Here is a 13,772-nt window from a genome sequence, read left to right as displayed (position 1 = left end):
GGGGATTGCCGCCTTGACAGGCCCCGGAAACCTTACGGCCACAGCTCCGAGCGGCCGCTTCGACAATGGAGGTGGAGAACATGGTCCACTCGGACTCAATATCTCCAGCCTCCCTCGGGGTCCGGTCGAAGCTCTGCCGGAGGTGGGAGTTGAAGATCTCTCTGACAGGAGACTCGGCCAAACGTTCCCAGCAGACCCTCACAGTACGTTTGGGTCTGCCGAGTCTGTCCAGCTTCCTCCCCCACCATCGGATCCAACTCACCACCAGGTGGTGATCGGTTGACAGCTCCGCCCCTCTCTTCACCCGAGTGTCAAAGACATAGGGCCGGAGGTCGGATGAAACGACCACAAAGTCGATCATCGACCTACGGCCTAGGGTGTCCTGGTGCCACGTGTACTGATGGACACCCTTATGCTTGAACATGGTGTTCGTTATGGACAAGCTGTAACTAGCACAGAAGTCCAATAACTGAACACCGCTCGGGTTCAGATCAGGGAGGCCGTTCCTCCCAATCACGCCCCTCCAGGTGTCACTGTCGTTGCCCACGTGGGCGTTGAAGTCCCCCAGTAAAAAGACGGAGTCCCCAGTCGGAGCAATTTCCAGCACCCCTCCCAGAGACTCCAAGAAAGCTGGGTACTCTGCACTGCCGTTCGGCCCGTAGGCACAAACGACAGTGAGAGACCTATCTCCGACCCGAAGGCGCAGGGAAGCGACCCTCTCGTTCACCGGGGTAAAGTTTGCTTTACAAACGGGGAAATATTTCTCTTGATCTTTTAAAATTAACCAACTTGATGTACAATGAAAGCATAGTTTGTAGTTTGACATAATACGAAAATACATTATTTTAAGCATATATACGTTCAATTTGTATAGCACTTTTCAAAGTGAACATGTTTTCAAAGCAGCTTTTCAGAAATTAATCATGTTACTATTTATAATATATGACACTGGAGCACAAAACCAGTCATAAAGGTAAATTTTAGAAATTGAGATTTATGCATCATCTGAAAGCCGAATAAATCATCTTTCCATTGATGTGTGGTTTGTTCGGAGGACAATATTTGTCTGAGATACAACTATTTGAAAATCTAGAATCTGAGGGTGTAAAAAAATCAAAATATTGAGAAAATCATCTTTAAAGTTGTTCAAATGAAGTTCTTAGCAATGCATATTACTAATAAAAAATTAAGTTTTGATATATTTATGGTAGGAAATGTACAAAATATCTCCATGGAACATGATCTTTACTTAATAAGAATGCAACCTCGCGTTAACAAGTGCAAGGTTTGGGGTTCGAATCCCCGGGAACACATGATAGGTAATAATTGATAGCCTGAATGCACTGTAAGTCGCTTTGGATAAAAGCATCTGCTAAATGAATACATTTAATTCAAATTTAATTTAAACACGTTAGATAGAGGTAAGTTTCAAGATTAAAGCAATAATAGCAATTTTAACTGTTAATCCAAACAAAAACTCTCAACTTTTTATATTATTATGGTACTTTTATGACAATTTGAATCATTTCTACAATATTAGCTATTCTGAACCAATGTGATTTTGCTGAATGTTGTTCCTCACGTTTTTTTTCACATTTTTTTCCAGTCATTGCTGACTAATTAATGATTTCCAGATGTTTAATCTTTCCTGCAGATCTTGTGTTAATGTTGTGTTCTTGTTTTTTTCTTTTCTAGATCGTCTTTTTCTGCTTTAAGCTCTTCTATTCATTCTTCCACCTCTTTGTTTTTTAGCTTTTGTTTTCTTTTTTTCCCCACAACTTGTGTTATGTTTTCCAGATCTTTATCTTTCAGATCATCAGTTATTTCTTCAAGATCTCTTGCTTCATTTTCAATCAGAATTTCAACACCCTGTCCTTCATCAGTGTTTCTGACTGATGTCATTTCTAGTCAGTGCTGGTGTGTGAAGATGGTGAAGGTCCTGATTAAAACATCTTGTTAATCACCTCACCCTTATAAAACCTTGTGATTGCGCAAACCAAATGTATATAGTTCAGTCAACACATATCTAATTCAGTACACAGATGAACACCTGTCTGCTGAAACTGAAACCATGGTATATATATTATGAAAATATGATATATATCACAGTACTAAATGATAACCATATTCATCATCATGTCTACTACAGTAATCTGAAGCACTCAAAAGAGTACCATGGTAATGTCACTGTATAGAGATTTTCACACGGTGACCTGGGTTAGCATTTTTCACAATGTTATTTTTATTTTATTGTTTTTTAGTAATAGGCTATTACTAATAGCTTTTGGGTGAACGTGAACACACACACACAAAGAAGGATGCATTATAATAGTTTATGGCAAGTTTTAATGTGACAGCTTAACCCATACACTGTGATGACATTTACACAAAAGGATAATGTGTGTTCACAGTGCAGTAACAGTGAACTTGTCTATTAGATGTATTTTTGTAGTCAAGATTTTAAGGTTTACATAGAAAGTGATATATACGTAGAAACGATATAGAAATCCAGAAATTAACTTTCAATAAACACACCCAGAGAAATATAAACTATAGTAAAAAGTGTAACAAATCTGTGTCAGATATAATCACAGTTGTTGTCCGACTTGAATGTAACAGAGAAGAGAAATACAGTAATTTAATATTCGGTTTGCTTTAAATCTGGTCAAAAGATGCAGATCTTGATGTCTTCAATCAGCTGTAAACATGATCTCTGTGTGGAAGAGACAAACATAAACTGCTGTTATATTCATGCTCTCATATTATTATAAAGTAAACATGAAAACAGAACAGAATCACAATTCTTACATGCACTCAGTGTATAACCATACAGAGATGTTTGACTGGCGTTAGTGTATCTAAGGACTGTTTGCACTTGTACTGGTTGTTTTGAAGGTACATGATGATAAATTTCATTCACCTTTAGGGATAATGGATCGTCTGAAAACGTCCTCATTACATTTTATGTTTAATGTAAATTCAGCTAAAGTTCTGATGACAGAGACTTGCTAGTATTTGTTGAATACGTCTGGTTGAACAAACATCAACACATCTAAATACAGATGAAAGCTTGAAAAGTAGACACATTCAATATCTAAATATAGTTCCTGCATTTTCGTAGTTCATGACAAAATTTACATTGGGGGTAGTCAACATTTGATTTTGGCTGTTTTTCTCAACATTTAACAAGTTTTTCTCAAAAAAACAACGACAACTTTTTTGTCATTATTTAATAATTTTTTTAAGTCACTTATAAACAGATAAACCAAGCAAACACCATTCAACTCACTGAAATTTGTGGTTTTATGAATATTATTAATTGATGATATTCTATACACAAAATGTATTTTATTATAAATTTATGACATAACCATGTACAATATTTACAATATTAATTTGCTTACCATTAGTGCTTCCATTCGTTCTTGAATTTCAGCAATATTAATTCTCTGCAAATTCTTTCTAAAGTCTTTACAAAACTTTTTCAATGCATTCACATTTCCGTTGATTTCAATCACTGGTCCACCTTGGACTGGCTCGTTTTGGACCGGTCCTCCTTGGACTGGCTCGTTTTGGTCCGGTCCTCCTTGGACGGGCTCGTTTTGGACCGGTCCTCCTTGGACTGGCTCGTTTTGGTCCGGTCCTCCTTGGACTGGCTCGTTTTGGACCGGTCCTCCTTGGACTGGCTCGTTTTGGTCCGGTCCTCCTTGGACTGGCTCGTTTTGGACCGGTCCTCCTTGGACGGGCTCGTTTTGGTCCGGTCCTCCTTGGACGGGCTCGTTTTGGACCGGTCCTCCTTGGACTGGCTCGTCTTGGACCGGTCCTCCATGGACTGGATCTTCAATCTCGCTGTAGTCAATCCGCCTAACACTGAGATCTGGATACTCTTCTGCGATTAATGTCAACCACCGAGCAGGATTAGTGGGTCTGAAGACCAGACGAGCTAGATTATTCATTCTGGATGGATGCATTGGAATAAACATCTTGAAAAGAACATCTGGATGTTGACGAAGCTCATTTTCTCTGAATTCAGCTCTTTGGTTCTCATTCCACTCTGTAAAGCCTTTAGCATTACCATACATGTTCAATACTCTTTTTTTTGCCTTTTGTGCTTCCATTTCTAGTCAGTGCTGGTGTGTGAGGATGGTGAAGGTCCTGAAGGCCCTTATAAACCCTTGTGATTGTGCAAACCATACAGAAGATGACAGGAGCTATTCTTCAGTCAGCACATACTTGATTCCGTGCCCAGATGAAAACAAGTCTCCAAACTGGTTTGACCAGATAACTCTGAACCTGAAATCATGGTACTTTAATATGTGCCACACTACTGAATGATAAGCATAATCATCAAGGCAACTACAGTACATGATAAAAGCATTTCAAATGTTTACACACATTATCCCCGGGTCATTTTTGCAAACAAAATCCGGTTTTATTTTTTCAATGTTTCCCACTGTTCAGTCTTTATCCTGGGATAAGAATGAATCCTGGAGATTCAGATATTTATGCATTGAAATAACTCAGAGTTAAAATTCTTATTTATATATTTGTGCAATCAGTATCACTGTTTGGAATACAGTTAATCAATTAATCAATCAATCAATCAATCAATCAATCAATTGGTATTCTATATTCCTGATGGCACCTTCTATTATGCCCTGAACAGACTCTTTTTGATATAAAAGGTCTATTCTTCACTCCAATTTATTCATTTTCCGTCTGGGCTTGCAAAAGCAGTTTACAACACAGGGTTAAAAAACAAAAACATGCTAATAAAGTGTGAAAGATTTCTTTATGCTGGGTAAACTGAAGTGGGGTTAAAAAGGCAATGACCCGTGCTGTGAAAATCACTTGTGTGTGTGTCAAGACAAAAACTATATTCAAATAATATTCAGATTAGTTCCCAAACCACAGCTCAGTGAACAAACACACATCATCACAGACAATGATATACAGTTAAAAGAAGAAATCATGTTAAAGTATCTAATAATCCTCCTGTTCTCATGTGTTTTTCAGTCACATATTTGATGAAATGTAAATCTGGTGCATCAGGTTTGACACTGAACCGGCTTTATCAGTCTTGTGTTTAACCGCAGATCTGAAAACATAAAAATAAAAATCATATGATGTTCAACATCTGAAACACCCAGACCTGCAACATACCTAATAGCCTCTGCCCTTACATGAAAATGAAACTTAATCAGAATCATTTCACGAGAAGAACTTAAGTTTCATGAGAAGAGTGAACTGCAGGAAGCAAACTAAAGAAACAAAACCACAATAAATGATGAAGTGTGTGAGACAAGACCTAAAGGATTTAATCCACACAATTCACAGCCAACTGATCGCAGTTACAGCAAACTCTCAGTCCACATCGATGCTCTTGATGATAGTTTTGTCTCTGCTAACAGCTGAACATCTACATCTGTGAGCAGCTCCTGTAAAGTTACTGGAACAATCCACAACGCTCGACCTCCCGTGAAAAGATCCCATCACAAACAAACATTTACATTTATTCATTCAGTTGATGCTTTTATCCAAAACGAGGAACATCACAAGCAATCGTCCAGTCGACAACAGTCCCATTTCACATCGCCAAGTTCATAGTTTAAACTACAATAATATTAACAGGAGCAATAGGAATAATACTGTCTTTAAACTGACTTCTAAACATAAAAGACAATGATGACGGAGCAAACTCTCTGCATCCAGCTGATTTACTGGAAAGAAGTTCATTTAGTGGAAGTCAGGCGAATCTTAGTACTGTTACACCTTGAAACTCAAACTTTGATCTACACGTTTGCAGTTTTACACGTAAGCAGCAGGTAATCAAGCAGAGCCAGTATCTACTGGAATGAAGAAAGATGAGAATCTCCAAAACTGTTTGACAAGATTACACTTCAGTAATGTTTCAGATCAGCACTGTACAATCGGACAATAATGATTTCATACATTTAGATGTACATCTTTAGCTTTAATCATAGGATAAAATCCAAAAGACAGTTTTCTCCTTGAACTGTAACAGCGCTTGATTCCTACATCACTGAGTGTGAGGAGCTTTCTCTGTTCCTGCTATTCTACCAATTACAGTTTGACAAACACATCATATGGGATTTAAATAATGGCAGTAAATGACATTTCACACACGATTCTAAATGATGCTAGAAAAATCAGAGCTTTATTAAAAATAAGCATTGCATTGTCTTACAAACTTGCAGAAAGTGTACAGAATATAATGCAGATGAGTTGAGTGAAGTTCTTTTAATTCAGGCTGCTTTTGTTAAGAATATCAAACTTAAGCAGAAAATGTTACACGGCTGCTACATGAAAGCATAAATGATCCTGTAATTCATCTGCAATCTGATTAATGGCTGACTGATCTCCCTTTATAGAGTCAGATATCAAAGATGCTTGTTTCTTTAGATCGTCATCATCATCATGATCTCTTCAGAGTTTCTGGCTGCTGATGGGACTGAAGGCTTTGGGTGTCAGATCCTCCATGAAGGCCTCGATCTCCTCCACGGTTCGAGGGACGCAGGTCAGCAGCTCCACGCCATCAGCCGTCACAGCGATATCATCCTCAATACGCACCTGAGACACACACGAGGAGACATGGACATTTTGAACCATTTCTACAATATTAGCTATTCTGAACAAATTTGATTCTGTTGAATGTTGTACCTCACATTTTAGTCAGCACTTTTTTTTCCTAGTCATTACTGACTAATTCATGATTTCCAGATGTTTAATCTTTCCTGCAGATCTTTTTCTTTTGTTTTTCCAGCCTTTGTCAGATCTTCTGTTTTTCCCCAGCTCTTGTTTTTTTTCTTTTCTAGATCTTCTTTTCTGCTTTAAGCTCTTCTATTCATTCTTCCACCTCTACCTTTGTTTTTGTTTTTTTTGTTTTCTTTTTTTCAACAAATTGTGTTATGTTTTCCAGATCTTTATCTTTCAGATCATCAGTTCTTTCTTCAAGATCTCTTGCTTCATTTTAATTTGATATTTAAACACCCTGTCCTTCATCAATGTTTCTCACCGATGTAATTTCTAGTCAGTGCTGGTGTGTGAAGAAGATGAAGGTCCTGATTAAAACCTCTGTTAATCACCTCATCCTTATAAACCCTTGTTACTGCACGGACCAAACGTGTATAGTTCAGTCAGCACATATCTGATTCAGTCTCTTGAAACTGAAACCGTGGTATACCAACCATAATATGAAAATATCATATATATCACAGAATCTATATATCACTGAATGATAACCATAATCATCATCATGTCAACTACAGTAATCCGAAATACTCAAAAGAGTACCATGGTAATGCCACTTGATTTTCACACGCTGACCTGGGTTAACATTTTTCACATTGTTCCGTTTTTGTCCTGGATTTTCAGATTTTTAAGTTTACACTGTACATTCATAAGCTGAATGTACAGTGTCTGACTGATTTAATGATGTGTATCTTTGGAGACTGGAAAGTTTCTGCATGTTTTTGTTTACATAGATTGTGTGACTCTATCAAAAAGTATTGCATAAAGAACTCTTAAAGGAATAGTTCACTTTCAAATAAATGTTTTATATGTTTTAGCTTACCTCAAGGGCATGCAAGATGTAGGTGTCTTTGTTTCCGCAGTAGTCCCCATTTTGATAGCTTTAGGTCACGTCCAACTGATCTTCCTGTTGTGTGACGTACACGCGCGCTCTGGGTTAGTCTGCGCAAGCGCGGAAAGCCCCGGAAGTGATCTCTCGCGCATGTACCTCACTCATTGTTTACGGTTTACCACACGATACGCCACTAGTCTGCACTGTCTGAAATATAATGCAGTAATTGTAATTAATTCATTTGTTTATAATGCAGCCTAAAATCATTGCGATTATAATAAACACAACACATTACTCACTCTATTGACAGTGTGCCATTGGGTCCCTCTGGCATTGGACATCGCCTCCAGTTTATAAGTTGCAAACTAAACACAACGTGCAAAACGCTGCGGTACAACAGCGGAGAAAACTCAGGATCTTCAGTCAGGCGGGTGTGTGATGCTATACTGTCAATGTCCTCGTCGTCGTCTTGTAGTTGTTCCATTCGTGACAACATATGCTCTGCACTTCTGTTGGCGTCTCACAACACCTGCTGCTAAAACACCACCAAGTCTCTCTGAGTCTTGAAGACATGCTGCTGCAGCGGATCGCTCTTGAGTACTTGATCTGTGTATTCTGGTTCAAATAAATATGGTTGTGAAAAAATATGGTTGTATGTCTGTTGATATATTGAAATCGTACTCCCTTGCAATTACCTGTACGTCTAAATATGTTTGGTTTGTCTTGCACTGGTCCACCTTGGACTGACTCGTCTTGCACTGGTCCACCGTGGACTGACTCGTCTTGCACTGGTCCATCTTGGACTGACTCGTCTTGGTCAGGTCCTGACTCGTCTTGGTCTGGTCCACCTTGGACTGACTCGTCTTGGTCTGGTCCACCTTGGACTGACTCGTCTTGCACTGGTCCACCTTGGACTGACTCGTCTTGTACTGGTCTACCTTGGACTGACTCGTCTTGCACTGGTCCACCTTGGACTGACTCGTCTTGCACTGGTCCACCTTGGACTGACTCGTCTTGCACTGGTCCACCTTGGACTGACTCGTCTTGGTCTGGTCTGGTCCACCTTGGACTGACTGGTCTTGCACTGGTCCACCTTGGACTGACTCGTCTTGCACTGGTCCACCTTGGACTGACTCGTCTTGCACTGGTCCACCTTGGACTGACTCGTTTTGCACTGGTTCACCTTGGACTGACTCTTCTTGGTCTGGTCCACCTTGGACTGACTCGTCTTAGTCCGGTCCACCTTGGACTGACTCGTCTTGCACTGGTTCACCTTGGACTGACTCGTCTTGGTCTGGTCCACCTTGGACTGATTTGTCTTGGTCTGGTCCACCTTGGACTTACTCGTTTTGCACTGGTCCACCTTGGACTGACTCGTCTCGCACTGGTCCACCTTGGACTGACTCTTCTTGGTCTGGTCCACCTTGGACTGACTCGTCTTGCACTGGTCCACCTTGGACTGACTCGTCTTGCACTGGTCCACCTTGGACTGACTCGTCTTGCACTGGTCCACCTTGGACTGACTCGTCTCGCACTGGTCCACCTTGGACTGACTCTTCTTGGTCTGGTCCACCTTGGACTGACTCGTCTTGCACTGGTCCACCTTGGACTGACTCGTCTTGCACTGGTCCACCTTGGACTGACTCGTCTTGCACTGGTCCACCTTGGACTGACTCGTCTTGGTCTGGTCCACCTTGGACTGACTCGTCTTGCACTGGTCCACCTTGGACTGACTCGTCTTGCACTGGTCCACCTTGGACTGACTCGTCTTGCACTGGTTCACCTTGGACTGACTCGTCTTGGTCTGGTCCACCTTGGACTGACTCGTCTTGGTCCGGTCCACCTTGGACTGACTCGTCTTGCACTGGTTCACCTTGGACTAACTCATCTTGGTCTGGTCAACCTTGGACTGACTCGTCTTGGTCTGGTCCACCTTGGACTGACTCGTCTTGCACTGGTCCACCTTGGACTGACTCGTCTTGCACTGGTCCACCTTGGACTGACTCGTCTTGCACTGGTCCACCTTGGACTGACTCGTCTCGCACTGGTCCACCTTGGACTGACTCGTCTTGGTCTGGTCCACCTTGGACTGACTCGTCTTGCACTGGTCCACCTTGGACTGACTCGTCTTGCACTGGTCCACCTTGGACTGACTCGTCTTGCACTGGTTCACCTTGGACTGACTCGTCTTGGTCTGGTCCACCTTGGACTGACTCGTCTTGGTCCGGTCCACCTTGGACTGACTCGTCTTGCACTGGTTCACCTTGGACTAACTCATCTTGGTCTGGTCCACCTTGGACTGACTCATCTTGGTCTGGTCCACCTTGGACTGACTCGTCTTGCACTGGCACACCTTGGACTCGATCTTCAATCTCTGTGTAATCAATCTGCCTTACACTGAGAGTATGATACTTTTCTCTGATTAATTTCAACCACAGAGCAGGATATTTGGGTTTGAAGACCAGACAAACTAGATTACTATCAACATCGGATTTATCTATTGGATCAAACATTTTGAATAAAATATCTGGATTTTGACGACGCTTCTCTTCTTTGAATAGAGATTTTTGTTTCTCAGTCCACCCTGTAAAACTTCCATCATTTCCATATATGTTTAAGACAATGTTTTGTGTCAGAACTTTCACACTTTGATTCATAAATTCACCCCGTCTGTGTTTGCAAAGCGACAGGGATTGAATCGTGGTCAAAAATGGAACTTGCTGTATAAAGCACAATGTTACGGAATTCGGCCATTTTCAAATGAATAAATCAAAAGTAGGGCTGTACATTTAATCAAATCTCGTTATGGACTTGTGTCTGTGAATATTGTGACGAGTCAGCTGCTTCCTCCCTGATTGTCACCGGCACTCCGTCCTAAATCGCCGCCCTTCACCAGGCTCCCGACTGGAGTGGGTGTGTGAGAGGAGGGGCGCTGGATGAGTCAGGGCTGGCGGCGTGTGACGGGGCACACCTGAAGGAAATGGAGCCTCATCACCGCCACTGTTTAAAAGCCAAACGCGCCTCTCCTCGGGAGACCGGTCTCTTCCCCATGCATGCACACTGGTAAATGGTAAATGGACTGCATTTATATAGCGCTATCAACAGACCACATGGCCATCCAAAGCACTTTACAATTTGCCTCACATTCACCCATTCACACACTCATTCACACACCGACTGCGGTGTCAGCCATTCAAGGCGCCATCCAGCTCGCCGGGAGCAGCTGGGGTTAGGTGTCTTGCTCAAGGACACCTCGACACTTGGTCAGGTGGAGCAGGGGATCGAACCACCAACCTTCCGGTTTGTAGACAACCTACATGAACCACTGAGCCACTGCCGCCCCTGGTGTCCTTGTGGGTCCAGGAAGGGTGTGTTGAGGGACTCCCGCGCCACTAGAGACGTGAGCTGCCGGACCCGCGATCTGGATGGGAACCACACCCGTTTGCACAGCCGACGGGCCAGGATGCCAGGCCGTCCATCCCCTGCCAGTGCTGCGGCCAACGAGAGTGATGCGGCCGCTAGAGGAAGCCGCTGCCCCTCGCGCCCCGGACCGAAGAGGGGAGCGCGTGCGGCTGCCGGACTCTGCCCCTTACCTGGACCCTTCTTCCATGAACACTGCCGACCTACACAAACCCCGCAGAAAGACGAGGACACCAGATCCCCCGTTTGTTTTGGACACTCTCCCCCTTTGGCCACCTTTATCCCCTGTTTTATTAGATTTTCTGTTAATAAAAGCCTCTCAGAGGCCTGACGCTATGCCCACTGTGTCTGTCTTGTGCTCCTCCTGTCACAGTGGTGGAGAATGCGGGCAAGGCGGAGCCTAGACAGCGCAGTTGGGAAACATCTGGTGACGTCACTCCCTCTCGCTTGCAAATGTTCGTGAGAACCCGGACTGGGACGGAGGAAAACCGGGGACAGCCTCCCAGCCACAAAAGGGGTAAGTGACTTCTCTGTTATTGTCATTTTACCCTGTGGTTGGTTGAGGCTGTCACTAAAACCCGGTTTCTCTGTCCCTGTTCCGGTGTGCTGTGAGAGGGAGGACTGCCCGGAGAGGAATCCCCACCCATTTCGACCGTTTGGAGCCTGGTTGAGGATGGTAGCACTCCCGTGTGGGCGGCGCCCTGATGACGGGGATGTCACTTGGGAGGGGGAATGTGACGAGTCAGCTGCCTTCTCCCTGATTGTCACCGGCACCCCATCCTAAATTGCCGTCCTTCACCAGGCTCCAACTGAAGTGTGATGGGGCACACCTGAAGGAAATGGAGCCTCATCAACGCCGCTGTTTAAAAGCCCAACGCGCCTCTACTCGGGAGACTGGTCTCTTCCCCGTGCATGCACACTGGTGTCCTCGTGGGGACCCGTTTGCATGGCCGACGGGCCAGGATGCCGGGCCGTCCATCCCCTGCCAGCGCCGCGGCCAACAAGAGTGATGCGGCCGCTAGAGGAATCCGCCGCCCCTCGCACCCTGGACCGAAGAGGGGAGCGCGTGCGGCCGCCGGACTCCGCCCCTTACCTGGACCCTTCCTCCATGAACACTGCCCAACCTACACGAACCCCGCAGCACGACGAGGACACCAGATCCCCCGTTTGTTTTGGACACTCTCCCCCTTTGGCCACCTTTATCCCCTGTTTTATTTGATTTTCTGTTAATAAAAGCCTCTCCGAGGCCTGAGACCACGCCCTATGTGTCTGTCTTGTGCTCCTCCCGTTACAATATTAAAGGTCAAAGAGTTGTTCTATACGTCTCTGGGAATGAGCGCTCAAGGTGTGCTACAACACACACGCTGAAGCATGGGTGGTGTTTTCACTATATTGACACATAATGTAGGCTGCACATGTACACGCCAGCTCGATATGAGAGGATTTCACCATTTCATTTAATAAAACTATCATCATTCATTTGTATTGTATACACAAACAGAAACTGCAATGTCTTTAGGACAACCTGTCAAAATAAAATTTCGGAATAACTTGAAAAAATTTAAACAGAAATATAATAGGCTACTATAGCACAGTAGAGTATGCAATACTTCAAGTAGGCCTAATAGCTAATAATAAAAATAGTTTATTAAAAAAAAACAGAAACTCTGTCTACAACCCACCAAAATAAAAGTTCGGTCTAACTCAAAGAAATTATGTAAGCAATTGCACAGTAAAATGTACACACTTATATCTCCTATTAAGTGAGATCACATTGTATGTCATTTATTCCTTATATGAACTGTTTCAAAGGCAAGACATTGATTGCATGAGATTAAGTTTGTAACTGGCAGCCTGTGCCCTTTTGTAGTGTGTACATATACTATTTATCATCAAATTGTGATAACTGTGACTAAATTCAGTATATATACGTCTGCCATATGTTGCCACCCCTCAAAAATACCTTCCCCCTTCTCACCACCCCATCAATATTTTTCTAGATCCGCCCCTGCAGTCACATACTGTACTTGATTCCGTGCCCAGATGAAAACAAGTCTCCAAACTGGTTTGACCAGATAACTCTGAACCTGAAATCATGGTACTTTAATATGTGCCACACTACTGAATGATAAGCATAATCATCAAGGCAACTACAGTACATGATAAAAGCATTTCAAATGTTTACACACATTATCCCCGGGTCATTTTTGCAAACAAAATCCGGTTTTATTTTTTCAATGTTTCCCACTGTTCAGTCTTTATCCTGGGATAAGAATGAATTCTGGGGACTCTACTCGGGAGAAACCTTCACCACACTACTAGTGTTTAACCCCGTGCACACATTTACAAAAAAACAAGTAAATTAGTAGATATTTCTAACAATAAAATTGTGGTAACTTGGTATTAGGCACCACTGAGAGACACTGGGAATGCTGTCAATAAAATAAAATAGAATTAAATGAATGAGTGAATAAAGTAAGGCCTATATATATAATGACATAAAGATATACATTAAAAAATTAAATAAAGACAGTGACATAAAGAACATACGTATATTGATGAATTTTACTGGTTTACTGATGTAGCACTGGTTTGCACTATAGTAATAGTTTCTCCTTGTGTGTGTGTGTGTGTGTGTGTGTGTGATTTTAGTTATAAGCGAATAGCTGTTGGTAAACAACTGAAGACAGTAAAACCCCACTCACTTACATTATTATAGTTAATGGCAGCCTCACTCAGTATGTGCAAA

Source organism: Carassius carassius, chromosome 13 (assembly GCF_963082965.1).
Source record: "Carassius carassius chromosome 13, fCarCar2.1, whole genome shotgun sequence".
NCBI classification, from domain to species: domain Eukaryota; kingdom Metazoa; phylum Chordata; class Actinopteri; order Cypriniformes; family Cyprinidae; genus Carassius; species Carassius carassius.
This window is presented reverse-complemented; position numbering follows the sequence as displayed.